The sequence below is a fragment of the Mus caroli genome, chromosome 18 (genome assembly GCF_900094665.2).
Source record: "Mus caroli chromosome 18, CAROLI_EIJ_v1.1, whole genome shotgun sequence".
In the NCBI taxonomy this organism is placed as follows: Eukaryota; Metazoa; Chordata; class Mammalia; order Rodentia; family Muridae; genus Mus; species Mus caroli.
The window spans coordinates 51,551,452-51,578,437 of NC_034587.1; positions in this window are offsets into that span (position 1 = coordinate 51,551,452).

Below are 26,986 nucleotides of genomic sequence, written 5' to 3' on the forward strand. Positions count from 1 at the left end.
TCTCTCTCTCTCTCTCTCTCTCTCTCTCTCTCTCTCTCTCTCTCTGCCTTTACTACCCTCTTAACTCCCCTTCCCATGCTCCGAATAAACTCTGTTCTATACCATCCTGTGGCTAGTCCCTCAGGGGGAAGGGATGCCTCAGCATGGGTCCACCAAAGCATCCCCTTCCCCCATACCTTACCACACATTCACCAAACATATCCCCTCCTCTCTTTATCTTTTTATAAACACTTCAATCCTAGTGAAATTTTACCCATGGATTAATCTACTCATGAATTGTTATCAGAACTTGGGGCTTGGTTAGAGGAAGTAGATTATTGGGGGTTGTGCCTTCCAAGAGTGTGTCTTATCTGTAGACCTTTTCTCTGTCTTCCTGCTTCCCAGTTGCCATGATGTGAGCAGGCCTGCCCCCTCACACCCGCTCTGCCATGATGTTTGACCCCACTGAGGCCTGAACTAGCAAAGCTAACTGAGCACAGGGTGAAAGCCCTGTTAGTCAAAATGAGCTTTCCCTTCTATATTTATCTTCTTTGCTATTTTGTCACAGCTATGAAAAGTGACCAACACACATCAGAAGATCCTACCTTGAGAGCTTCAGGGGATGGCTTTAATTCCAGTACCCAGGAGGCTAATGCAGAAGGAGCATGACTTCAAGGCCCACCCGCACTATGTAGTATGCCATTGCACACTCCTCCCTACCCCATATACACTCACACAGAACAAAGAATAAATGAAAACCCCGCACTAAGAATTGCGAGTCCACAATTAGAATTTAGGGCCATAATAGCTTCAACAATACAGAGTTCTTTGGAAATTTAAACAGCAGAGACCTTTAGATGCGGTGGTCCCTTAAACACCAGCTCACACGTGTGCCTGCCTTTCTAGTCAAAACCAAACCTATATTCTCCAACTGCCTCCCAGGATCATGCAGACTGTTATTCTAACCCTTTGATGTTTTTTCTGTCCCTTTCATTTCAAAAGTAAAGATAGTTAACATTAAATATTCAGCACGCCCATTGGATGCTTTTATCCTGCCAGCTGCAGTAAAAGGAAATCATGTGACTTTTACAAGGTAAAATGGTTTTGTGTGTAGAGCTCTGTCATTTGCTATCTCAACTAATATTTATTTAATGCTGACTATGTGGCCTGTGTTATTATTATTTTTTTAGTATAGAATAGAGTTTATTCAGGGCATGGGGAGGGGAGTTGAGAGGAAGGCAGAGAGAGAGACACAGAGAGAGAGAGAGAGAGAGAGAGAGAGAGAAGAGAAGTAGAGACTGGCCATGAGTATGGGGGTGGGGGGGAGAGGGCAAGAGGAGAGAAAGCAAGGGAACAAGAGAAGAGAATACTCTAGCTGCTTTCCCTTCAGTTTACTTTTTTTTAACTATGTCTTAACAGATATTTATGGATTTTGCATCAGAGAAGAGCGAGTTACAGGTACACAAAGTGCATCTTAGGCAATCCACCATGATGGGATCACCACACAGGTCTTCCCACTGATGGAGCTTCTTCTCCTGTAGTGCCCTTAGAAGAGACGCTTAGGCAGTCCTTATATTGCCCTAGAATATGATGCTTAGGCAGTAAACAGTCTGGTGCCTGTTTACAGTAAAAGTAAAATGCCTTTTTTTTTTTCTGGCTCAACTTTCCTACCTTCTCTGGAGGTTGCCAATCACTGCCTTCAGGGCAGAACAACAAATTCAGGCAGAGCCTCGGGGTGACATGCCACTATTGAGCCCACAGATACCCACAATCACTCTTCTGTATCCAGAACCACTAAATTGTCCAAGAGTAGGAATTTCTTATACACCCTATAATCATCAGTTAAGCAAGGAAAACAGAACCAACTGGAAATGTTTGCAAAAACCCACTGGAAAGTTATTACAGTGAAGAATGTCCCACTACACCATGAGAAGTTGTTGGTGGGGTGCTCTCTTGAAATCCACCGATCTGAAGCTCCACTGTTTCTTTGTTGTATTTTGTTTTTTATTTATTTTTGAGACAGGCTCTCACTATGTAGTTCTGGCTGTCCTGGAACTCACTATGTTGATCAGGCTGACCCCGGATTTACAGTGATCTGCAAGCCTTAGATCACCACACCTGGCTCAAATTGAAATCTTGAATCATCCCATCGTTTAACACTCTCACTTTTGGGTTTTTTTTTTCCCCCTCATGAAAGGTCTTTGCATCACAAGAGTTTGTTTCTAAAAGCACAAACACTATCTTGCAAGCCAGGAGATCAAAGAACAGCCCAGAAATGTTTGAGATTAAGAAATTCTTTTCTCAATTTACAGGGATCATATCAAAACCCTTGCAGCAAGAGCAGTTTTCTCTCAGTGCCTTAAGAATTTTATGAGGGTGGATTGACCCCAGGTGAATGGAGTGCTGTAGACAGCTCACCTGCCATGGAGAATAACCCACTCACCCAGGTAGGTGGAGCAAGGTTAGGAGAGAGGATGATATGAGGAAAGGATCTGTCTAAAAGAGAGAGACATAATTCACCCTGTCGCTCTTCCTTGGCTGAAAACCGTTGGCAATTTGAGAACCTGTGTTTGTATCCTTTTTCTGTGTGCAACAGGAGAATTTTGCAATAAAGCAGGCATTTTGTCATCTTTTAACAAGATGTCTATTTTGTTTTCTAAAATCGGCCAGTGAGAAGTGAAGACAGGCAGCGTTGTATCATGCCCTTTCCTGCTCAGTGAGGCCAACAAATAAAACTCAATATTACACCAGTACACCCTATTCCACTGTGGTTAAAAATAAACGTGGGCAAACCTAGAGCAACAGAAACCAGTTCCTGTAAAACACTACTTAATCTAAGACATGGGTCAGGAATCCTCATATTCCAGTGCTCCGCCCACCTAAAAATAAATAAATAAATAATCTTACATATTTGGAAAATCCTTTGTGATGATCACTGTGCGCGACAGCTTATTTTAATTCATTCTTTCAATTTTCAAATCCACAGGAATAAATCAGAAATAGCCAAATCATGAATGTTATTTACTTTATTCTAAATGGATCTAGACCTAGGGAGACATTGCTAATTACAAGTGCTGTAGAAAAGAAAAAAAAAATCTGTTCATGTTTCACTCGAGCTACAGATTAGATAAAACATTAGTTCTGTGCAGCCAGTCCCCCTGGACCGCGTTCATTTGCCTTCATGCAGGAAAGGCTGGCACATTAGCCCTCCTGGAATATCCCGGAGAAGCCCTAATAACACATCTGCTGTGCTGGTTTTTTTAATGGAAATGGCACTCAGAAGTACACTTTGAAAATCAATTTCAGCTGCAAAACAATAAACATTAATAAATACAAATTTGGTTTCTGTTAACCATGATTTCATGACATGGTTGGAAGTCGTGGAAGGAACCAGTTGACAAATCCGGTTTGCAGCTATTAAATCCCTTTCAAATCAAACAAGTCCAAACTGGATGGCCCCCTGCTCCCAGATGTGAGAAGGGACTGTTGGTACAAACTTGCATGGTTTTTCAGGACTTTGTGTACCTCCGAAGGAGCAAAGGCATCCTTTTTGGTCAAGGCTGTTTTAGCAATGAAAACAAAGGAAATTAATTTCTAACTATTGGATGGAGACAAAAGAGGAGTTGTACAATGCTTTTATGAAAACATACTCTTGGTTGGTGTGGGCAATAAAACCTAACAAGAAGATATTTGGCTCTGCCTCCATTCTAACTATCTTTTAAAAATGGGAACAAAGGGTGTTTTCTTGACAAGTCCCTAAATCCAAATGATCAAGCAGCAATTAAGGCTCTCTGGCTTGTGGCATGAGTCAGAAATGGTCCGCTCACCCCAAAGGCTGTAAAACAGATTGAAGCATTCAGTGGGTTCGGCGAACCTCGGCCATCTGTTTACATTGTGTGGTAAAATCACAATGCTGGAAATTACTTCCCCATAGCAGGGCCTGCAAGCAATCACCCTGGAATGTTGGGTTCTGTGCTTTAGAGAATGGAAAAGCATGCTGGTGTGAGCATACGGGACCATCTATAATCAGCTACGTATTCAGCTACGGACATTGGACTTTCCTCCGGGTCTTCCTGTAGTCACCTTCCCCACCTGAAACCTCAAAGAACCAATCTGCTTATTTCCTTCACACTTCTTTTCTTTTTTGTTGTTTTTGTTTTTTGTTTGTTTGTTTATTTTTTTGAGACAGGGTTTCTCTGTGTAGCCCTGACTGTCCTGGAACTCAGTCTGTAGACCAGGCTGGCCTCGAACTCAGAAATCCGCCTGCCTCTGCCTCCCAAGTGCTGGGATTAAAGGAGTGTGCTACCACTGCCCTGCCCTTCACACCTCTTTTAAGCTTTTCCTTTCTCCAAAGGAGAAAAGTTTGGGCTTGCTGTCTATTGTAATTGTCTATTGTAAAGCTAAAGTGTGGACCCCCCAAGACCTGGAGTCTGCAATTAGCCTGTAGACCTGTGACCCTGCCCCCCCCCATGTTATTTATGTTGGTAAATAAAGATGGCAGCAGCCAATAGCTGGGCAGAAGAGAAATGGGTGGAGTTTAGGTTTCCTGAGCCATGGATAAAAAGAAGGTAGAGAAGGAGAAGCTGCCTTGGGTAAGGTGAGCCATAAAAAAATGACCCTGAGCGCTAACCAATTGGAGTTAAGAGCAGCCCAGTTGAAACATAATAAGAAATAAGAAATAATTCGGGATTCCCTATAAGAAGTAGAGTCTAATAGCTTAAAAGGTAGATATCTGGCCAGCTTTTGTGCTGATTGAGGCTTATTGTAAATATAAAGGCTTTATGTGTCTTTTATTGGGGAACAAAAGGGTCAAAGTAGGAGTAGATTAAATATTTGTTTACAACATTGAGATGCTAAAATGAATTCAAACAGGAAAAGTTTGTACAGACAAACTAAGAGTGGGTCTCCCTTACACTCACATCCAGCCAAACACCTCAACGGTACTAGGATATATATCCAGGCACTGGATTTAGTTAATTTCCTAAAGGCTCATGATTGTGACCAACTGGAAGAATCAGCTTGCGTGCCATACATCTCTGTGTTCTTCTGTGACAGCCAGATCGATGCCTCGCCAGCGGTAGGCAAGCGTCTATATTTATTGATGTAAATGTCAGTAAATTAAACTTATGGAAGTGAGGTTAAAAGCATCTGCATTCATTAAAATATTTGTGAGCTTACCAAGGTTCAGAGACATGAAAGAACACTCATCTGGCCAATGAAGAAGAATTAAAAGTTGAACCAGTTTAACTCTGCCTTTATTTAGTGTGAAAGTGCTGGGGGGGGGGGGGTGGAGGCAAAATGTACAGCAATGGGCAGAGGTGCAGCTGAGCTGTGCTAAGGGAATCTTCCTTGGAAATAGCTAACAAGGCCCAGCAACTAAGGAGATAAACCATGCTTCTCTTCTCTCCATAAGTTTGTGGGGTGTGTGTGTGTGTGTGTGTGTGTGTGTGTGTGTGTGAGTGTGTATCAGAAAAGGTATAAGAAGATGTGAATTTTTCCAAGGAAAATAGTGTTGAAATGGAAATGACTCTTAGAAGACAGCTAGAAGGTAAAACAAAAAGCAGAACACCTACACATTGCTGTTTCCAATTTCATTGATATCTCATATAGAAAGAGTTTAAAGGACAAACAAGAGTTCTCTTGTGTCCCTGTGTATATTGTCTTGGCTTCACATCATGCCGCTGGGTCAAGACTAAGATCATAACTCCCAATATGGTGTCAGGTTTCATTCCAGAAATTGGCTTGTTAATGACATTCTAATGTCTTTCATCATATGGCAGAAACTATATTAATATTTTCCCCTCTCAGGCACTGTTACACAGATGTCAGCTCTAATCCCTGTAGAAGGCTGCTACAAGTCAATCTTCATGGAAATGAAGTAATGCCTGTGGAGTTTCTAGAAATATAAGAAGTGTGAAAATTATAATTGGAAAGAAGAGGGATCTTAAAAAGTACGTAAGCTCAGCTTGAAATATGTGAAATTATCCAGGTGGATGACAATAGCTGCCCTGTAAATTTTTCATAAGCACACTAGCATAATGTAAACTAATAGCATGTATGTTAAAACTATTCAGATTCCCTCAACATAGAAAGTGTTTAGGCAAATCAATCACAAGAAAGCTTCCCGTTCGGGCTGTAAGTGATACCCCACACTCATATTTCACAATTATGAATTAAATGAATGCAAAACCCATACATGTCTGATACTTTCTCTCTCAACATGACCTTTGTGCTGCTTTTAGACCACAGGGATACAGATGTTTCCCAACCTGCAGGGCTAAGCAAGCTTGCCTTTTCACAACAGCGCTGTAAACCCATGAAAGGTGTATAAACAGATGACAGAGGCACTTGCAATGCGGAATTGATTAGGCTCTCAATTACTACAGGCACATCACTTGCATTGTGTTTTTTATGCTGCTCTTTGATGACAAAAAGCATGACTGGTTCATCAGCACTGCAATATGTTTGGTTTTTTTGGACTTCCCTCAGAGAGCATCTGTGCCCGCAGTTGGGCTTTTGGAAGGGAAAAAAAGGAGGGGGGGGGCAAGCTGGTGTGTGTCATGCTAAGTCAACCTGTAGCAGGTGTTGGTCACTTTTTGAATTTTCAAAATGTCCCCCAAGCACAAACAAAAACCCAGGTAAGAATAATGCTTTTACGGAAGAGGAAAGGGGTGGAAATGGGTCATCAGAATGCATAGCAAAGACTTAGGCACGCTAAATTAGGAATACAGGTGCTAAATGGGACAGAGTTGGTAAATCAAAAGATGCCTGATTTCTATAAGTGAACATACATCTCTCCTGCTAACCCCCGAATCTCCCAATGTTTCTTCTCGATGTTAGTATTTGGCCTTTGCAGTTTGTCTTACAGATGCTGAGGAATCTCCTAAAGTACTAACAGTTGCAATTTCAGTGGTAAATGCTCCATGAAGGGCTGGATTTACTTCAAACGTCTCCATTCTGCCAATCTCCCCCATCCTGGTCCTAGCATGAAGAACCCCCAGGGTTCACTTGGAACAGCCCAGATTTCTTGAGCTGCCAAGCTCGGTAGTCTCCACAGTGCCATCATTTTCTCCACTCCACGTCTTAGCCTGGTCAGGAGCGCCAGGCTCAAAATGAGACACGGTCCATCCCTGGCATTGTAGCCTTATGAAAAATGACCATTTCCTTAGCTGTTTATCTTAAGGAAATAATCTTTTGACTGTAGGGCTTTTTTATTTTTATTTGTTGCTTCTTGTAATGTTTTGCTTTTTAAAGGCAACAAAACAGCCAGCCTGTGACCCATACCAGAGTCGTTTAAACAGAAGGATTAATTCTAGACTTGGCCCTGGATGCAGGCAGATGTTTTTGAGCAGAGCTTGGACTCCATATAAGAACACCAAGAACTTGTAACGTGCAGATGTGGTGAAACTGGAGTAAGTTCAGAGACGTGACAGAGATGATTAAAGGGATAAAGAGCGGTTTCTGAGGGAGTGCTAAGAGGGTCCGTTTTGCCTTTATCCCAAGAAATGGGAAAATAATGACTATTAACTTCAAAGCCAGTTTGCTCATGACAAACTCAGTGAATGAAAATGGGCTTGAATTAAAAACAGGAGAGAATCTGGTGAGAGAAAAGAGAGAACTTCTTTGCCTTTGGAGAAAGAGTCCCTTTTTTGTTTGTTTGTTTGTTTGTTTGTTTGTTTGTTTGTTTGTTTGTTTTGGAGACAGGGTTTCTCAGTGTAACCAGCCCTGGCTATCCTGGATTTGCTTTGTAGACCAGGCTGTCCTTGAACTCACAGAGATCCACCTGCCTCTCCTCCAGAGCGTTGGGATTAAAGGCGTGCACCACCATGCCCAGTCACCACTGGAGAAGGACACATAGCTCTCTGAACTCACAAAACCCATGTTTATGTATCATACATAAAGGAAAACTAAAACGAACAAACAAAACAAAACAAAGTTCATTGTCTGGTTTTTTTTTTTTTTCCTCTGAAGTATTTTTCTCCTGGGTCACCTAGATTTTGAAGAGCAAAACCTGGATCTATGTAAAAGCTTCTTTTTACTTCCTCACATCTACCCTCTAAGCCCACACACCCTTGCCCCATGACAGGAGATTCATGGCTAAGTCTCTGTTATCAGAGGGTCAATATTTTTCTTGATTTTTACTATTTCAGCACTTTGCACAGACATATGGGGCAAAGGAAAAGGAGGATTCTAGCTACTCAGGGGAGCTTAAAGCAAAGAGAAATAGGCCTAGCCCTGGAAGAGAGCACATGCCATTGATCTTGTCTACAAGCTAATTGAGAACACTCCCAAGCTTTGCGATATTGCTTCTAGATGCTCAAGAGTTAGGAAGTGCTCAATAGTTCGACGTAAGGGGTGTGCCTGCTGGATGCAGAGTCTGGTTAACCAGTAATTCAGACTGTCTTCAGCCTCCCACTGCAGAAACAATAGAGGCAGCTTCCCTCCTGTTAAGAGGCACCGCCTTAGCTCCTACAAAGAGTAATAATAGTACCAAAGAAAAAAGCTTGGGGCATTGTTGAAAGCAGCGAAGAGCCAACTGCTTCCCTTGTTTCTTTTATATGGCCCATATATTCTCATTCTCAATATCCCTTTTTCAGTAATCAATCAGGCCCAGGGTCCCAAATGAGGCACCGGTTACGTATGAAAAGAGCAAAAGCCACCGTTGGTGACCTTCAAGCTGGCTAAAGGCCCAGCCAAAGCTTGTGGACATATGGAGTTTCTCTTTGCCTATGAGAAACAGCAGGGGAGCATGGCTGGGTGACATCAATGGAGGTGCTCCTTTGTAAAATGTGATTCATATGCAACAGATCATTGTTATTGTTTCCTGTAATTATTCTGCCTCATAACAAAAGGAAAATAACTGATTTTGACACCCAAGTTTTGCTGTAAATAGGCAGAATGTTGTCATGAATATGCAAAATATTATGATCATTGCCATACCTAACTAATTGCATTTGAAACATGCTGGCCATAAAATAATTAATTAGCAGTGCAGGAAAGCATCATGATACTAGCTATAAATACTAAACATAACTAATTATTTCCGTCATAAAATGGTCTTGCCAAGTAATTTATAACAAACACTGGGAAGGCAGAGCCCAGAGTCCTCTGCAGCTTGCAGTGGAAGGGTTGTCACCTAAGGCTTTCTATTTTGCGATATTGTCGGAATAAGCGGATACCAATTTGAACATAAACTCAAATGAAACTCATCTAGGATTTTCAATGTTCTTTGAGCTGTTGGATGATTGTGGCGGAGAATTTCGAGCAGTCCCTTTTGTTGTTGACATCAGAAAGTGGTAGGTCACTCTGGACCTACGGAGTACATTCTGAGCTCAAGCAAAAATTGATTTCCTTTTAAAAAAAAAAAAAAAGCAGCTGGCATTACAATGAATAGCCTTCTTTCGATTTTTCTTCTCCAGTGAAGCATTCAGCGAATGCAGCAGGCATAATAGGCTGAAGTAAACAGTGTCAGGCTCTGTTACAGCAGAAGCTCCTTTAAACTAAGCCGACAAGCCATCATCAGTGCCCGAAACCCTGCAAATCACAGCCGAGTTGGAAAATGAGTTTGTTTCCTGAGCAGCGTGGTGATAATGTTTTGAAGAATGGAAGGGGATGCTTTGCTAATCACTCTGACTGCTCCGTCGTGAGGCCATCTTGTTAATGAGCAAAAATAATGCGCGTGCAGGAAGCGGTAATAGAATTAGAGCCACTTTGAGCTGGACTCGGAACTGTCCTACACAGTCTGTGATCTTGCAGGGAGCCTGAGAAAGGACCTTGGGATTCACTTCTCACAATTGTTTAGCCAAATCTTCTGGCCCCATTTCTTTTCTTTTCTTTTTTCTTTTTTTTCTAGTGTTCTGAAAACAGGAACTTGGCATTTAACATAACAGAGTATCTTGTCTTAGATTTTTATCCTTAGGGCAAAGACCTCCTGACCAAACTCAAATACAGCCAGTCTAAAGTACAGCTTTTTCCTACCATCTCAAATTACTGGAAGAAAAGAATCATAACAAGGTTTTGTTAAAACATATACACTTCTGTCTTAATAGAATCAAGCTTGCTATGTGATTCAACCACATATCAAAAAGCCAAAGGAAACTGGCATACATTTCATTTTTAAAGTACATATCCCTTTTATTCTATGTAAGTGTAACACAGCTGCTAAGCCCGGTCTGTACTCCCTTATGCAATCCCGGGGACTGGGGAAAACCTAAGTACCTTACAGATAAGCTACTAGAATTCAAAGCAAGCACATTTAAAGATTTTCTGTGTCTTGTGTGAATTCTACCCATGGCTTTGGGGATAGGAGGTGGGCCTGGGGACTAGAGGGACTCCCTAGCACCCTGAAGAGTAAGTGTCTGAAGACAAAATGAGGAAGACTGATACTTAGCAAGTGATACTGGGGAGCCCTCCTCCTTGTCCCTCACTAGAATAAAAAAAAAAAAAACCCACTTCCTTGCCAGGAGCCAGGGTGTTTCTTAGCAATCACACCTCTAAATAGAATGTAATTACGAAGGAAATTAACTTCACAGCCAAAGACTGCGTTGTCATGATGATTTAGAAGATGGGGAAGGGATGTTTTCTGAGCAATCTCTAATCTCTCTCTGTCTCTCTCTCTCTCTTCTCTTCTCTTCTCTTCTCTTCTCTTCTCTTCTCTTCTCTTCTCTTCTCTTCTCTTCTCTTCTTCTTTCTTTTTGGTTATCACTTAATAGTATTCATTAAAACCCATAACAGAAATTGCTTCTCTTTAAATTTCCTACTGAGTCTTGATTTAGTTGAGTGAGAAACTCTTCTTGAAACAATACATTAGTGTCATGCCCAATTGACTTCTGTTGTAAAAGAAATAAATCTATGTGACTATGCAGCCTGCATCTGGACATGATTAAAAACAAGCGCCCGGTCAGTACCCTGTTTAAAGAACAGCCTAGATTTCCATATGCCTCCACCTCTGAGCAGCCTCCCCTGTGGTCTGTTGCAGATTGGTTCATGGGGGTCTTTCTGAGAGAGCCAAGCAGTGTGTTCACCTTTGAATAATCTACGCTTGAAACACAGTGCTGGCTTGCCTCCCAGCCTTAGCACATCACAATGTTTTCTCTTTCACAGGTTCTCTAGCCCTGAAGAATAGCCATGGATATTTGTGATAACTAAAGCAGAGATTTTTTAAATGCTCACAAATATTATAATGAACAGGGTTTTTGGTTTTGTTTTTAAAACTCGGTCACTGCCTTGTCCTCCTCCTGCTGCTGCTCCTCCTCTTCCTGTTCTTCCTCTTCCCCTTCCTCCAGCATCTTCCTCCTACTGCTGCTGCTGCATCTGTTGGATATGGGGTCACACGAGGGCCAAGCTGGACTTGAAACCTCTGTGAAGCAGCAGCCAGATCTTGAAATCCTGCCCCTCCTGCATAGACTTCCAGGTGTTTGGGTTAAGGACGTGAACTACTACACTTGGTTTGATCCAATCCTGGAGGCTGAACCCAGGGCTTTGTGCATAGGTGAGTATTAGGAAAGTATTGGAACTGAGCTACATCCTCAGCCCTAGAACTAAGTTTCAACTTTGTACAATTAATGAGAAAATGGTGGGAGAAGTTCTGTCATTTGCCTTTAGAGTTCTAAGTATAGTTCCTGGAAAAGTGAAGCCACTATTTACTTAACATAAGATGGTGGATCCTGAATGAAGAGAGCCTGAACTTAGCAGAGGATGACCCATTCGGTGGATGCTACATCTTAACAATGCCTCTGAACTGTGTGAGGTGGCATCTCTGTGCTCCTGTGATCTCCGGGATTATAATTCAACAGAGTGTTGACAGAAGAAGGGGTGGAGCAACAAAAAGTAGGGGTGAGAGGAGGGGGGCAGGGATGAGACCCTTGCAAAAGGACAGTCTGAGACCCTGCTCTGTGGTAAAGTCCACATCAACATTATAATTTTAAGGCTGTTGTTGCTAAAGTTTTCTTATTTAGATTCATATTTCATAGAGAATGAAGTTAAGGCAGCGGAGAGTTTGAAATGACTCCTCTAGTGAGCAAAAGGACTCAGGTATAAATTCTTCGGTGTCCAGGAATCAGTATGTATGCAGATGCCTTGGGGATATTTGGTTTGGTCACTGGCTGTAGTTTTGGAAAACACTCTCCCGTGACTCTCCTCTGGTCTAGCAGTTTGAATGAGTATTATTACAATGACTGTTGACCCAGAGAGGTGAAAATGTAATAAGTATAGCCTAAGAGGTGGAGAAAATGGGAAGATGACCAACACTGGCTGATTTGTTGGGTCTCTACTCTACACATGTGCAAGCATGTCTCCTGCATATAGAGGAGAAATTGAATATCTAGAGAGGATAATCTGCTAGTCTCATACAGGTTGGTCGAAGTGAGCTAGATTAAAATTTAGATTTGCTTTGTTCTGAATCTTATACTGAAATCAGACGTAGACTCAGAACATCAAATTTATGGATACTTACAAGAGTATGTATAAAACTCCATGGAGTCCTGATGCTACTGAGTCTGACAAGGAGATTATAAAGTGGTGCTATTTATTTATTTATCTCTCGACTGCAGTTTCCTCTCCCTTCTCTTCCAGGGATATCAAACCAAACATGGCATAATAAGTTATAAGACTAAGCACATCCCCTCACATCAGTGCTGCATGTGGCAACCCTATAGGAGGGAAAGGATCCCAAAAGCAGGGTAAGAGAAGCAAAGACAGACCCTGCTCACACTGTTAGGAGTCCCACAAGAACACCAAGGTAAGCAACATAACATAGATGCAGAGGCTCTAGTTCAGACCTAGACAGGCTCCCTAGTTGTTGACTCAACTATGAGCCTGGTTAGTTGATTCTGTGAGCCATGTTCTTGTGGTGTCTTTTGGCCCCTCTGGCTCCTACAATTCTTCCTTCCCTTCTTCCATGGGATTCCCAGAACTCTGCCTAATGTTTGCCTGTGGGTCTCTACATCTGCTCCTATCATCTGAGAGCAGAACTTTTAAAGTCATTATTTATAATTCTTTTGGAGAAAAAGAATAAACACATGGATTTCCAATGTATTTTTAGGGTTTTGTAGATCATGAAGTTTATCTGCTGGATAATAAGGAACTTTCCATAAAAGTAACTAAACGCACTAGAAAGCACAATGATAACATCTTATCCTGAACTATGTTTTAATTTGTGTGTGTGTGTGTTTTTTGAGGGGTAGGTGATTTCTCACGGGTCGAAGTCATTGAGCCTCTAAAATCTGCCGTCTCAGCACATTAAGCACATTGGCAAGGGTTTCCAACTTTGCACTGTCTCATTTATTTTTCCCCCTTTCATGAGAACATTTCTTTAGAAGAGAGTGACAGATGTGAACATGGTCAGATGTGCACTTTTGTGGGATCAAAAGGTGTTCTGTGACATACACAGCAGACACGCACTGCAATAAACAGGTAGGCACTGCACCATGGATAAGATTAACAGGGTAAACAGCATTTGCATTTTCACCTTCCTCCTGCGGGAAGCAGTAAACAGTCACGTGACATTGAAGCTCGCCTTTAGAATTGCAATAGAGCTGGTTTTGACAGTAGTCCAGAAATACCGCAATTCTGGAAAGATGAAAACGTACTAAAATTGATCAATGTTCCAGGAAGGGTAGATGAAAGCTTTACATAAGAGAAAATAACCACTTCAAACTCAGCGTCTGATATAAAATTTCAAGCCAACTGGCCAGGCTAGCCATATTATCAAAATAGAGTCATCGTACTTATGAATTATCTGGCTTATCTTATAATTGGTTGCAAGACGTAACTTCAAGTATTATTCCACACGAGGCTATAAAATGTTAGCCAGTTCCAAAAGCTGGAGTGCCTTGCCTCGAGGCACAAGATTTTACATGTGTGCTTGTGCTGTTCTTAGCACATGGTTTCAAATACCCTTGGGTGAGGGGGGTTCTAAACGTAATTGCCTTCAGTTGGAAAGTGTGCAGTGTTTTAAATACATTATGCTTTTGCACTCCCAAGCTTGTCATAAAGCCAAGATGGCTGGAAGTTGAATTTTTGAACTAATGTGACAAAAAAACTTCTAGTACCAGCAATTTTTTCATCTTGTTCAAATAAATTTTATTAGCATATACCACCCTCAAAATGGCAGCAAATGTGGCTGTGATTTCTGTCTCAGATTAGCAAGACCAAATGTTTGATATCTTATGGCTTCAAAAAGAAATTCTCAAGGAGTAATGTCAGCAAGATGGCAGACTAGAGGATCCCTCTACTCATTTCTTCTGTAAAAGAAGGGATGGGAGGAACCCAATTACATTCCAACCAAAATGGTTACAAGTACATGTCAGAGTTTAGCAAAGGAATGTCAGAACTGTATGGGGCAGACTGCAGTGCTACCTCCTATAATCCAAAACTGGCCAGTCTGGGCTACATAGAAGGTTCAACATCAGCTTGAGCTACTCAGCAAAACTGTTCCCAAAACAAAGCTAAAACTAAAACAAGGGGCATGGAATGTAGCTGAGGGAATGAGCACTTTCCTAGTGTGGGGAAGGCCCTGGGGTTGACCCTCAATGTGGCAAAAAGAAAGGAAAGAAAGAAAAGAACAAAAGAGAAGAGAGGAGAGGAGAAGAGGCAAGAGGAGAAGAAAGGTGGGGACGGAAAGGGACAGATGGCAAGCTGGGCACATTAAAGAAGACTGCACAAAAGAAAAGTCAGCATCACCTCATCTGGGCCATGCCCACTGTCCAGGGAAAAAGTAAGAATGAGACATAGCCACTCTCATCACTGCCATGAAGGCTTTCCCACTGGGTGCCTCCAGCCTTCATCAGTACTGAGTTCAGTTCACGACCACGTAATATGTATCCCTGGAATATGAGATTGGCTTCGCATGTTTATGACGTAATATAATATTTTTACATAACCAATGGACGATTATAAACTATATATATATGTATCTCAATATACACATATAAATTATTTGATAACATCCAGTGCCCTTTTTTATTAAAAACATTCAATATTTTTACACAAAGAAGGAAATTTCTTAATGTTATGATGACAATTTATAGAAAGCTCACAGTTAATACTATAAGTGAAAGGGAAAAACCGAAAAGTCCCTCTTTTAAGAATGGGCAAAAAGAAAGCTATCTACCCCAGTCACTTTTGTGAGACAAAAGCCTTGATACACTAGCAAGACTCATCAGAGCATACAGATTTAAAAGAAGAAAATCATTCCTGGTTTTAGATGCCATGGTCTTTAGGAGAAAACATAAAGATACCACTGTTTTTCTTTTTGTTTTTGTTTCAAAAGAAAAGAAAACAAAAAAAGTCCCCTCAGAACTAGTAAATTAATTCAGTAACATATGATTTTATAAGTCAACATACAGATTTCAGTTACATTCCTTTAAATAACAATCTATCAAAAAATGGAAGCAAGGGCACAATCAAGTTTCAGATAGGAGCGACGGTACTTAGTAATAAATTTGAGTGTGGTGGTAAAGACTCCGGTCACTGAGAAGTGAAACACATTATCGAAAATAAATGAAGAAAGTACAAATAAAAGGAAAGATACTCTGTTTGTGTTGGGAAAATCCATATTGTTAAAATGTCTTCACACAGAAATCTGTAGATCCAATGCAGTCCTAAATAAAACTTGATTGTATTCTCACAGAAACGAGAAAAACAATCTTAAAAAGCATATAGAGTCAAAAAATAGTCATTTAAATCTTGAAAGAAAAAATTGACATCATACTTCCTGCTTCCAAATTATATAGTTATACAGTAATCAAAAGAGTATAATACTGGCATGAGGATAGACACATACAAACAAACCTATGTAGTTCATGAATTCCTTACAAGAGCAGCCTATTGATATTGTGGGAAAATATGTTATGTTCATTAAGTCTTAGGAAAACATACCTACAAGGAAAAGAAATAGACTCCTACCTTACCACATACATAAAAATCAAATGGAGCCGGGCGTGGTGGTGCACGCCTTAATCCCAGCACTCGGGAGGCAGAGGCAGGCGAATTTCTGAGTTCGAGGCCAGCCTGGTCTACAAAGTGAGTTCCAGGACAGCCAGGGCTATATAGAGAAACCCTGTCTCAAAAAAACAAAAACAAACAAACAAACAAAAAAATCAAATGGAAATGTGTTAAAGAACTAAAAATAAACATACACATGTGCACACACGTACACATATGCACATGTTCAGGCTTACACAAACATGTACCCAAGCACACACATACACTCCTACACACGTATGCATGAACACACACCCTCATGCATACCTATGTATGAGGACACACTCACTCATGCACACATGTGCCCCTAGAAGAAAACACATAGTGAACCACATTAAACTGGAAACCTCTGTGTAGCAAACAACTAACATAACAAAAAGGCAGCCTACAATCTCAGAGAAAAATTTAGCACATTACATATCTAATAAGAGGTAAATATCTAAAATATATAAGAAATTCATAGAGCCCTACAGTAAAATGAGCAACAACAACCAACCAAACAAACAAAAAACCAAATCACCAGTTTTTGAAATGGGTAAATAATTGAAAAAGAATAAAGTATACATACAGAGTTGGGGGTGAACCTCCGGGGCATACTTGCTGAGCAATGCATGGAGACTGGGGCTCACTCTGGGAACCGAAGAAAACTAACCATTTGAAAAAGCATACAACTGGCTGACCAATACATCAGCTGTTAACATATGTATAAACATATTTCCCATCACTCTTCGTTAGAGAAGTGCAAGAAACCTCAAGGAAAGAGTGCGTCTCCAATCGTAAGGTAACTGTGCCCACACAAGGATTTGAAGAGAGTGTGGATAAGGATGAACATGAGTAGATGGCTGAATATTGTTGGTGGCGGTGTGAGTTGGCATGGCCACGATAGACTATAAACAGCACTTTCTCAAAAAAAAAAAAAGCACATAGAAAATTAGCATAGGACTCAGCAATCACTCTTCTGTGTAAATACAGAAAAGAAATGAAATTATAACGCTGTCTTTGCTAGAAGTTCTGAATCTTCAGGTGACCCCAGAGCTCTCTCCTTTGCTACCTTAAACTTTGGGTAATCACCCTGCACAGCACCACACAAACACGTCGACTGTTTCAGGAGTATCTTTCCTAAAAAACGCTACAAGATCAGCAGACCTTCTCTTTGTCTAACCTCTCTCAGCCACCATCAAAGCTGACAACGTAAGGAGGAGAGTTACTGAACTTTCTACACTCCAAAACAACAACTTGCAAGTAAACCATCTCACGATGGGACGGCTGCCCTGAGTGGAAGCAACGTTCCCATGACAGGAATCATAGCTCACCCACTCAGCAAGAACAATCATGTCAGGATGAGAACTGAATCGTCATCTCCACAAGCAATGATGATTTTTCTGGACACCACAGGACTTGACCAATCCAGATCTGAGAGTATGCCCAAGCAGACCAGTTTAGCTAAAACTACTTAACTCTGCAACCTTCTTATCCTCACTTCTGTCCAGTCTTTAGACACATCCGAAACTCTTGGCAGGATTCTGAATACAGAACTTAGGATATAGACAACCTCTCCACCCCCTTTTTCTTCCAACTTGGACTGTATTGAAACAATAAATTCTTCCTTGTTTCACTGATTAGACTTGGACTTGAGATGACAAAAGCTTGGTCTGTCAGGAAATCCAGAACCAGGTTTCTACTTAAAGAAGTCTTGTACCAAAATCAGTACACTTAAGAGCTGTCTACATCCCCAAACTCATTGAGCATAATTTATAATAGCCAAACATGTTAACAATTTAAGTGTCTGTCAAGGAGTGAATAATTATACATACATAAAGATGCATACATATTACAATGTGCAATATATATATAGTATGTTTTAGGCTTAAAGAGAAAATCTTACATGTGCTAATATGTTGAATCTGGAAGATATTATGTTATATGAAGTAAGACAAGAACAGAAAGACACGTGATGTGGAATCCTTCTTCCCCTGCCCGTGCTTTTTCTTTTTAGGTTGAATATATAGAAATAGAAAAAGTACTGGTCTCAGCATGTAATTCAGTTAGGAGAACACTTACCTTCCTACACTACACTAGAGTGCCTAAGACCATGAGTTTGTGATCCCCATTGCTGCATTGACCAGACACGGTGGCAAACATTTGTGATATATATACACTACCAGGGAAGGACAAGATAACCTTACGTTCAAGGTCACCCTGGACAGGAGCTTGAACCAGCCTGGGCTACATGGGACCCTGTCTCAAATGAAAAGAGATGAAATGGAAAATGTTACCAAAAGAGAGAAGCAAGGATGAATGAAGAGACCTGAATGGTGGTACTATGTGGGACAAAGGACACTACAGGCCTCTAATGCAAAGCATAGGGACTATTGTTAACAATGTTGTACTGGGCTCTGGAAATGCAGATACTCCTGCTGCATATTTTTTAAAGGGATAACTAGTGAGATGATAGATATGTTAATTGGCTTGACTGGAATAACCATCTCATTATGAGTAAATACATCAAAACACCATGCCACACACCTTAGACGTACACAGTAAAATCATCAAATAAAAAACAAAGAGCCAAACAATGACCAAAGAGCGAAAATTCACATCTCTTCTCCTGTAACACCTGCATTTTAACCCACCCGCGTTAACATAGGACAGTGCTGTCAACAAACAGTTTCAAAAGACCTGCATTAGTGCTTATTCAGAGAGCGGAGTAAAACCCCTGGTGCCTCAAGAGAAAGGGTTTCCTTTCATTGAAAGCTCAATCTTATTTTAATTTTTAAAGAGTGGTCCTACTGAGCAGGAGGCCATTGAATCTCCATTGTGTGTGTGAATTTCCTGCCTTTAAAGCTTCATGTGAAAGATGCTTCTAGGCTGGAGTTTGTGTGTTTGTAGCATTCCCAGCTTCTCCACTGGGTCCCCCAGCTTTTGCTCCCCCACCCACATGTATGACCTCTGTAGAGAAGGAAGACAGCTGACCCCTTGGGCATTGGCCTGATTCTGTAAACTCAATATCCCATTTGGAATGCAAAGCTATGGATCTCAATCCCTGGATGTCCAAAAGCCTTTGAAATATAACTTTGTTTCTTGGGATTGAGGCTTCCCGGTCTTTCATGATGGAGGCGATGGGCAATGCTGTCCTACAGAAATTAATTAGCATAATTCACATGAAGGCTTATTGCTAAAATCATTATACTTCATCCCCATAGGAGTCATTTGATTATTGTCTTTCTTGCCAATAAAAATTAAAATAGCCAGTTGCAGATCATTAACTCATTTTGCTCTTTCCCACCACACAGAAAAGTGGGGTGAAGGACATGGGGACCCTGACCCCTATGACCCATTTTTTTCTTACTGCATAAAAATAAGTTCTATTGGGTCCTTGAGACAGCTGCCGTTCTCAGTGACACCACAGGGGCATGGCATGTGACATGGTATGGCTGTGCAGGTAGTTTATAAGCAGGGAAATAATATCATGTTAATTAATTAATAATTAATTAAATTTAACTTCCAAACACACCACTGTCTACTGGGGCCACGCACTAAGTCTCATTCCTTCATTTCATGTTGTAATGCCCATGGATTTACATACTTCCAAAGCATGTCATCCTAGTTTATAAGACTGTCTTGAGAATCCCATTACGTGTCCATGTGTAAAAGAGATCTCGGTGCCTACCATAAGTGGGCCCTCAGAAGTGTCTTACACTGGAGTACACATGACTTGTCTATTCCACGCACCCATAATTAGGAAAAGCTAAAGCTGGGCCCCAGTAATCATAAGTAGGAGAAATAGCAGGTGACATGCCAGAAGAGCCAACTATTAAAGCTTGATTTTATTGCTGGGGTGCTGGTGTAGGAACGGAACCCGATCCGTTAGGAGACAGAGCAGAAGAAGGGCAACTTCATTCAAACAAATAAACAAAGCATGGCTTTTACATGTGTGTTTCTTAGTCCTGACCTCAGAGGACTCTTCAGGGATTGTCACTGGCTTTCCTTTTTTCAGTTCACTTTTCTGAGATCAAGTCAGCAGGCATCTGTTGAGTGTGCTGAGCCTTGTCTTCACTGTTTGTTTTCTTTCTAAGACAATGCTGCAGGTAGCACAGGTTGGCCCTGAATCCATTATGTAGCCAAGGCTGGAGCAGGAGCTTCTGATTCTCCTCCTTCTGCCTCTTAAGTGTTAGGAGGAAAGACATGGACCACCACACCCAGCCATGTTAAGTTAAACCAGATTCCTGACTTCATTCTCCACTAACAAACATCTCTGATGGCATAGGCCTCCTGTTGGAAGTATATCACAGCTGGATTTTCATGAAGAGATGCTCACTTGTGAAGCTGATTGCAGTGGCCTCTCTCCTGTGAGGTAGCTAGCAGTCATTACTGGGATTGATCAACGTTCACACCGTCACCAGGTGCTCATCGCATTGACTCCACATGCAAGACTTAGAAAGAAAATCACATTTGAATCTGTTTCTGGGAAAACCAATCTAAACTGCTTTTCCCTTTTATAAATAGGTATATGTTTATTACTCCGAGAATCTAATGATAGGCTCAGAAAAAAAATACTTTATTAGAAAAAGAAATCAAAGCTATCTTAGAAGGTGAAATCTGTTAAACTTGCTTTTAATTTTAACCTTTAAAGCTGTGGAGAATTGGGAGGCTGAGTATACAGTTTAGTTCAAAAAATACCCATGGTGTCCTGACAGCAATCCCCAAAACTCTTGGGGTACACTATGTGAAGTGTCTCTGTATTTTCGATTGTTAATTCTGTAATGGCAGAGAGCTAAAAGTGCTGGCAGGATCTTGGTATTGTTATTTCTCTATTCCATCAATGATCCAATATTTTGTAAATATTCATCCTTCCTCCCTAGCCTAGAGGCAATCTAGAATTGTATCTGATTGGTTGTAATAAAGAGCTGATGGCCAATAGCTGGGCAGGAAGTGGAGGGTGGGACTTCTGAGGGACAAAGGGACACTGGGAGAAGAAATGAGACAGAGAGATATTTGCCTTGTAAAAGGCAAAGGGACAGACCAGAGTCAAGCATAGAGGTGTCAGGACAGAGTGCCAGGATTGGTCAAATTAACTTTAGACTAGCTGAGAGAGAGACTGCCCTAGGAAAAAAGGCCTAAGCTTTAAAATATTAAAAAGCCTCTGTGTCAATATCTCTATCTCTGGCAGGTCAGAGAATGTCACATGTCAAAGATAGTCTTACTATACAACACTGTTACCACCATCACCAGAACAAAAGGTTTTGTATTAGACCGAGGACACAGTTCAGTTAGTAAACTGATCAACTGATTGATGACTTTGCATGCACAGAATCCAATGTTTGATTTCCCACCGTAGAAAGTCAGCATGGTGGCAGTGGCCTGCAGTCCCAGTGCTTGGGAGTTGGAGGCAGGGGGATCAGAGATTCAAAATCATCCATGGACACACAGTGAATCTGAGGCCACCTTGGTATAGCTGCAGTCCTATCACACACCAGAAGGAAGAGAAAGAGAAGGTGGAGGAAGAAGAAGAGGAGGGGGAGGGTGTAATATTAGGCTTACACTGATTTCGCAGCATTATCTAAACTAAATCTAAACTACTTTTTAAAAATAAGATGTGCATGTGATATAAAACGCCAGCCTTGGCAGCTGGAAACTCAGACTTTAATTCCAACTATGGAGTGTTCCATTCCCTCCTGATGCTATCCCTGAGTGAAGTCTTGTCTCTTGTTGTAGACAGGGGTATGTATTTGTTTGAAATCATGTAGAAGTGCGAAGACGCTCCTCCGAGGAAGGCAAATCTGAACCTTTGAGTGCCTAAGACTCGGGTATGGACTGGCAGAGCCACAGGCTTTTATATACCTCCATACCCCTAGGGAACAGCTTTAGAATCTAGAGAATTAGGGCTCCCACAGTCTGGTTGGAGGCATACTGTCCTGTGCTGTAACCATCAACAGACTAGTACCTGGCAACCATCATAGCCCTTGCTGTTCCTAGCAACAATCCCTAGACAGACAGCAAGAAGCACCTTCTAATATCGTAAATTTATACAGGTCTCATGAGCAAGGATCATTATACCTACAGAGACAAGTGTCTCAAGGCCCATGGTGTCAGAAATGTCAACCTCTAACTCAGTGGTCCTTGACTTTCCTAACAATGTGACTTTTTAATACAGTTCTTTATGTTGTGGTGACCCCCAACCATAAAATTATTTTCATTACTGCTCTGATGAATCATAACATAAGTATCTGATATGCAGAATGTATTTTCACTGTTACATATTGATAGATTTAGTATTAACTAATGATGGGATAGCAACATCTAACTGTCCGCTCATGGGGCCTATGCCTGTCTCGGTACCTTACGGTAGCTCACTCAAATCTAGCTCAGGTACTTTGCCTAGGTAGAGAATAACGTTATTGCAAACGAAGCCCAGACAACTGTGTGAGAAGAAACTATATACCCTAATGCTCTTTCCATTCTTAGAATAAAATAGCATGTATTCCAAAACCAGTGGGATGTCAGAAGCCAGTCTGTTACTAGTTTTCATTGGGATGGTATGTACAGCCCTGTCCTGCTAGCGTAAGCCTCTTCCCATGAATGCAGTGATTCTCAGCACCGCCTACAGTAGATTTCTACTCCATTGGACCATTAGCTTTGGTCAATACTTTTAGGATTAGACAAGTTGTAGAAACAAGCATGAACATGATCTCTGTGTTGAGGCAGACTTGGGTTCAAATAGCAAGTCTGCCCGTTGCCAGCTGGATGTCCTCAGGCAGGGACTTGATTTCCTTGATCAGCATTTTCCTTGTCTGTTAAACAAGAATTCTTAGTGCTGACTTTACAAAGGCATTAATGGAGCCTTTTTTTTTTTTTTTTAGATTTATACTCTTGAGACACATTTGCATGACTCAACAAACATTGGCTGAACAAACTCAGCTATTTTAATAAAGTTAAACAAACCTATGAGTGGTAATAACAACTACAAAGTCAATCAAACGTTAGCCCTGTTTAAGATACAGAAAACTTCTTTGTAGGTGTGTGGTAAATTCTGCTTTCTAGACTCACGGGAAACCTTCTGACTTATAATTCTGCTAACACATTGAAAGTACATTTTTCACTCTGTGCAAGAAAAGGTACTTTTAGGCAACTTAACTCAAAGTCAGAAGACACAAAGATGTCTCCTCCACAAATGACTCGCTTTGTTAGGAAGAGTTTCACGTGCATGCGAAATGAGAAACCTCCAGGTGAGCAAATCTTGAGCGAGTGTATGCAGTGACACAGGTATAGCCATGTCAAGGACCCCATAGCCTCAGACACATGGGAATAGCAAAGTCTCTCTAGAGCCTCGTGTGGCTCAGAGGCATGGCAAAGCCTTCTTCCAGGGTCCAAGTGCTAATGTTGAAGTTCGTGTAAAATATGTCGGCCATATCTTCCTCCCCTCAGACATTTACTAAGAGTGCTTCCATGCAGAGACTGCTCCTGTGGAGATTAGCCAAGCCTGTCTCCTGTCTCTTCCATCCAGCTGTATACAATATCCCCACCGCTCTATTCAATGTATATAAAACTCCCACTGAGCTCAATCCCCAGTCCCAGCTTTCTCTCTGTCTGTTGTTTGTCTTTTCCTCATTCTCTCATTGGCCGAGTCAGGTCCATATTCCTGAGGCAATGCAAAGACACAGCAGTCCTCTGCTTCCCAAGTGCACAGTATTCCATGATCTGAGGCGCCACACAAACCTACTCTGTTGTATCGCTCTGGTTTAAGACAACAGGGTCTTGAAACAACTACTTACCTATAAGCCACTTTGTTTCTTAGAGACAAACACAACTAAACTAAAATTTCATGGAATATGAAATAAGCAGGGAGAGATTGGAGTTAGCTAGTGAAGGTGTTAAGCGTTAGAGGCTAACTGTGACCCTTACAGTCAATCACTTTGGTTTTAATAGCCTTTGAATTTTGTGGATTCAAACTTCCTTATCCATAAAACAAGACCATCAACAACACATCAACAAGACCAGGCACGGCAGCACAGATTTATAAACTCAGGATGCGGGAAGCTGAGGCAAAAGGCTCATGGTAACTCTGGACTATGTAGCAAGATCCTAACAAAATGAGAGGGAGGGAGGGAGGGAGGGAGGGAGATTTATAAGGCAGTACTACTTCATAGACTAAATTGGATAATACATGAGAGATGCTTGAAGCTTTGTCTGATAAGTTCAAGAATCATGGCGATCATAGCTGTTTTCAGACTGGATACTTTTATAACAAAGGGAATATCCATCGAGTTTGAACGGGTTCCCGGGACTCTAATTGTGTTCTTTACCCATTATTGAATGGCAGTCTGCCTTCAAATCCAGTGACCTGAAATAGTAACCATTCGCTTCCTTACAGATTCTGTGAGTCATACACTAAGGAATGAGCTAATTGGGAAGGGAATTTTCACTCAGTGCTAACGTGAAGTTCTGACTGGACCCGAGAGGTACCTGCTTCTATGGTCTCTTAGTAGAGCTAAGGCGTGGAATCAGCCTGGTTCCCATCAATTGACAAATGTATAAAGAAAATGTGACATACAGTATGGTTCAGGAACAGAGAGGAAACAGCCCTGCCCTCTGCAACAGGACTGGGGACATTACATGAAATAATCCAGTTGCCAACAACATGCTGGCTGCTCTCATATGGGGAAACTGGGAACACTGGCCTCAGAGTAGACTCATGGTTCCTGGAGGTAAGGGAGAGTAGGGGTAAAAGTGGCTGGATTTGATCAGTGCACACTGTATGTATGAACGTATCTCACTGAGTTCCTCTAACGTGTACAATGACTGTGTGTACTAAGAAAAAACCAGAATAAGAATAAATCTTACAAAAGTATACCTAAGTGTTAAACATAACAAACAAAGCAACTGGTAGCACTGATAGAGATTTGATTAAAAACTAGAGGAAACTGCACAAATGCCATTGCATGATGTCTGCAGAAAATGTTCTTCTTATGAATAACCATGTCTTTGGCTATGAATGTGTTTAAAACAATTATTACTGGATAAATCGGCTGTAACATATCAGTAATCTCGGAATCGTCCTGAAAACTCTAATACTTTTCTCTGGAGTTTAAAACCTCACACATGATGCATCACTCCCCTGTTCAGGAACTTCTTGTCATAGTCAGAGTCCTTGAACTTGACCTTGCAGGACAGGATCTCCAGCCAGTGGTCACTTCTTCTATTGTGACCTTCATTATGCCTGATCCTCCCTGGCCTGAAGTCCTGCTGAAAGACTGGAAATCACTGGACCTCAAGCCTTTACGTCTTTGCTTTCTCATCTAGAGCAAAGCCGAGCCCAGATCGTCATGATTCTGTCACCCCTATGTCCTCTCAACGTTGACCTTTCCTGATTCCTATCCAAAATCCAGTCATTACTGTCCCCTTTCCCTCTGCTGCTTCTCCACAGCTCTCCTCACCCTCTCACTACACATCATTCACTCAACATGCAAATGCATGCTTCATGGGAGTGTGGCTATCCCTGATGCTCCAGCACAGTCCCAGGCACATGGGAGGCCAGTGTCAGGTTTGTGGTAACTTTAAGATATGTAAATATGAATGCTCTGTTGAAGAAAAAAGACATGTAAACAAAACTTGATCCTCACTAAAAGCAATAACTTCAGGCTGTTTTAAAATACTAACAACAACAACAACAACAACAAGATATGGGTGACAAAGGACTAGAGAAATGATTCAGAGGTGAGATTAAGAGTGCCGTGGATCTTGCCAGGTTCATTACCCAGAACCCTTATAGTGAAGAACAACTTGGGTTCCAGGGGATCCAACATCCTCTTCCGGCCTCTGAAGGTACTGCATGCATATGGTGCACAGGCACACATGCAGGAAAAGCACTCATACATATAACAGAAAAATAAATCTTTTTTTAAAAGAAGAATGTCATGCAGAGAGTGAAGTGAGTGTTATCTGAGAGACCACAGAGCCAGAAGGCTCTGGAAGAGATAGAAGAGATAGGTAGTGGCTCAAGCGGTTTGAATTCACATGGACCAATGGTCTCCCTGCCCCTTAGGCAAACTTTGCTGATGAAGAGGTCTTGGTTGGAACAGCCAACTGGATGGCAAGGATGGACAGGAAAAGGTACAGACCGCTGGCTCCCTGCTTCTAGAGAGCAAGGGTCTTCTTTAGGCCTACCTGATTTATACATACCAAATGAATCAAAAAGCCGATAGCTCTGGCTGCACTCACACTCAGGGGAGACATGGGGGGAAAAAGGGTAAATGAATCAAGAAAGGACTGCTCTCTTCAGTCTCTCCCGGTAACTCATGCTGTGGATTTGACACTAAAATAGTTGTGGTGTATACATAAAGACAGTCTTTTGGGGGTGCAGGGGCACATCGACCTCATTTTGTGTGTGTGTGTGTGTCTTTGCCAATGCTCTGTCTTTTCTTCTGCGACATAAAACTTGGTCAGCTTTGCTGGTGGTCTTCCTACTCAAACCTCTGCCGAGTGAGACTCCTGTGCTGCTGTCTTCACATGAGTGTCAGTTCTCTTTAATAGTCTTGTCATGTCGGCAGGAAAATGTATGTTTTTATCTTTATATCAGAGGACAGTAAGTTCCACTCTGCCCTAGCCCATGACAAAAGTCACAGCAGGTGGCTCCCAGATGTTGACAGATTTACATATGTCATTGATTCACTCATAGTGGGAAAGGTTCCTTCGGGAAACAAAGGCAAGAGCCTCGCACTTGGGGAATACACAACATATTATGTCTCGTCTTGATGTTTAACCTGTACCAATAAACTGTACTTCCTCCAAACCTCAATGTTGGTTTTCAGAGAGTGTATTTTTGTGGGTATTTTTCCTTAATGTCATGGGAGTTTGTTGTTAAAGAGCAAGACATGGGCTATTGCAACAATTTCACGGTCAGGTCAGGAACATGACCACTGGCTGTCCCGAGGCCACAGTGAAGCACTCACGTGATGTAACCTGAGTCCACTATGTGGTAACTTTTGACCAAAAATCACTTGACTTTTTTTTTTTTTTTTTTTTT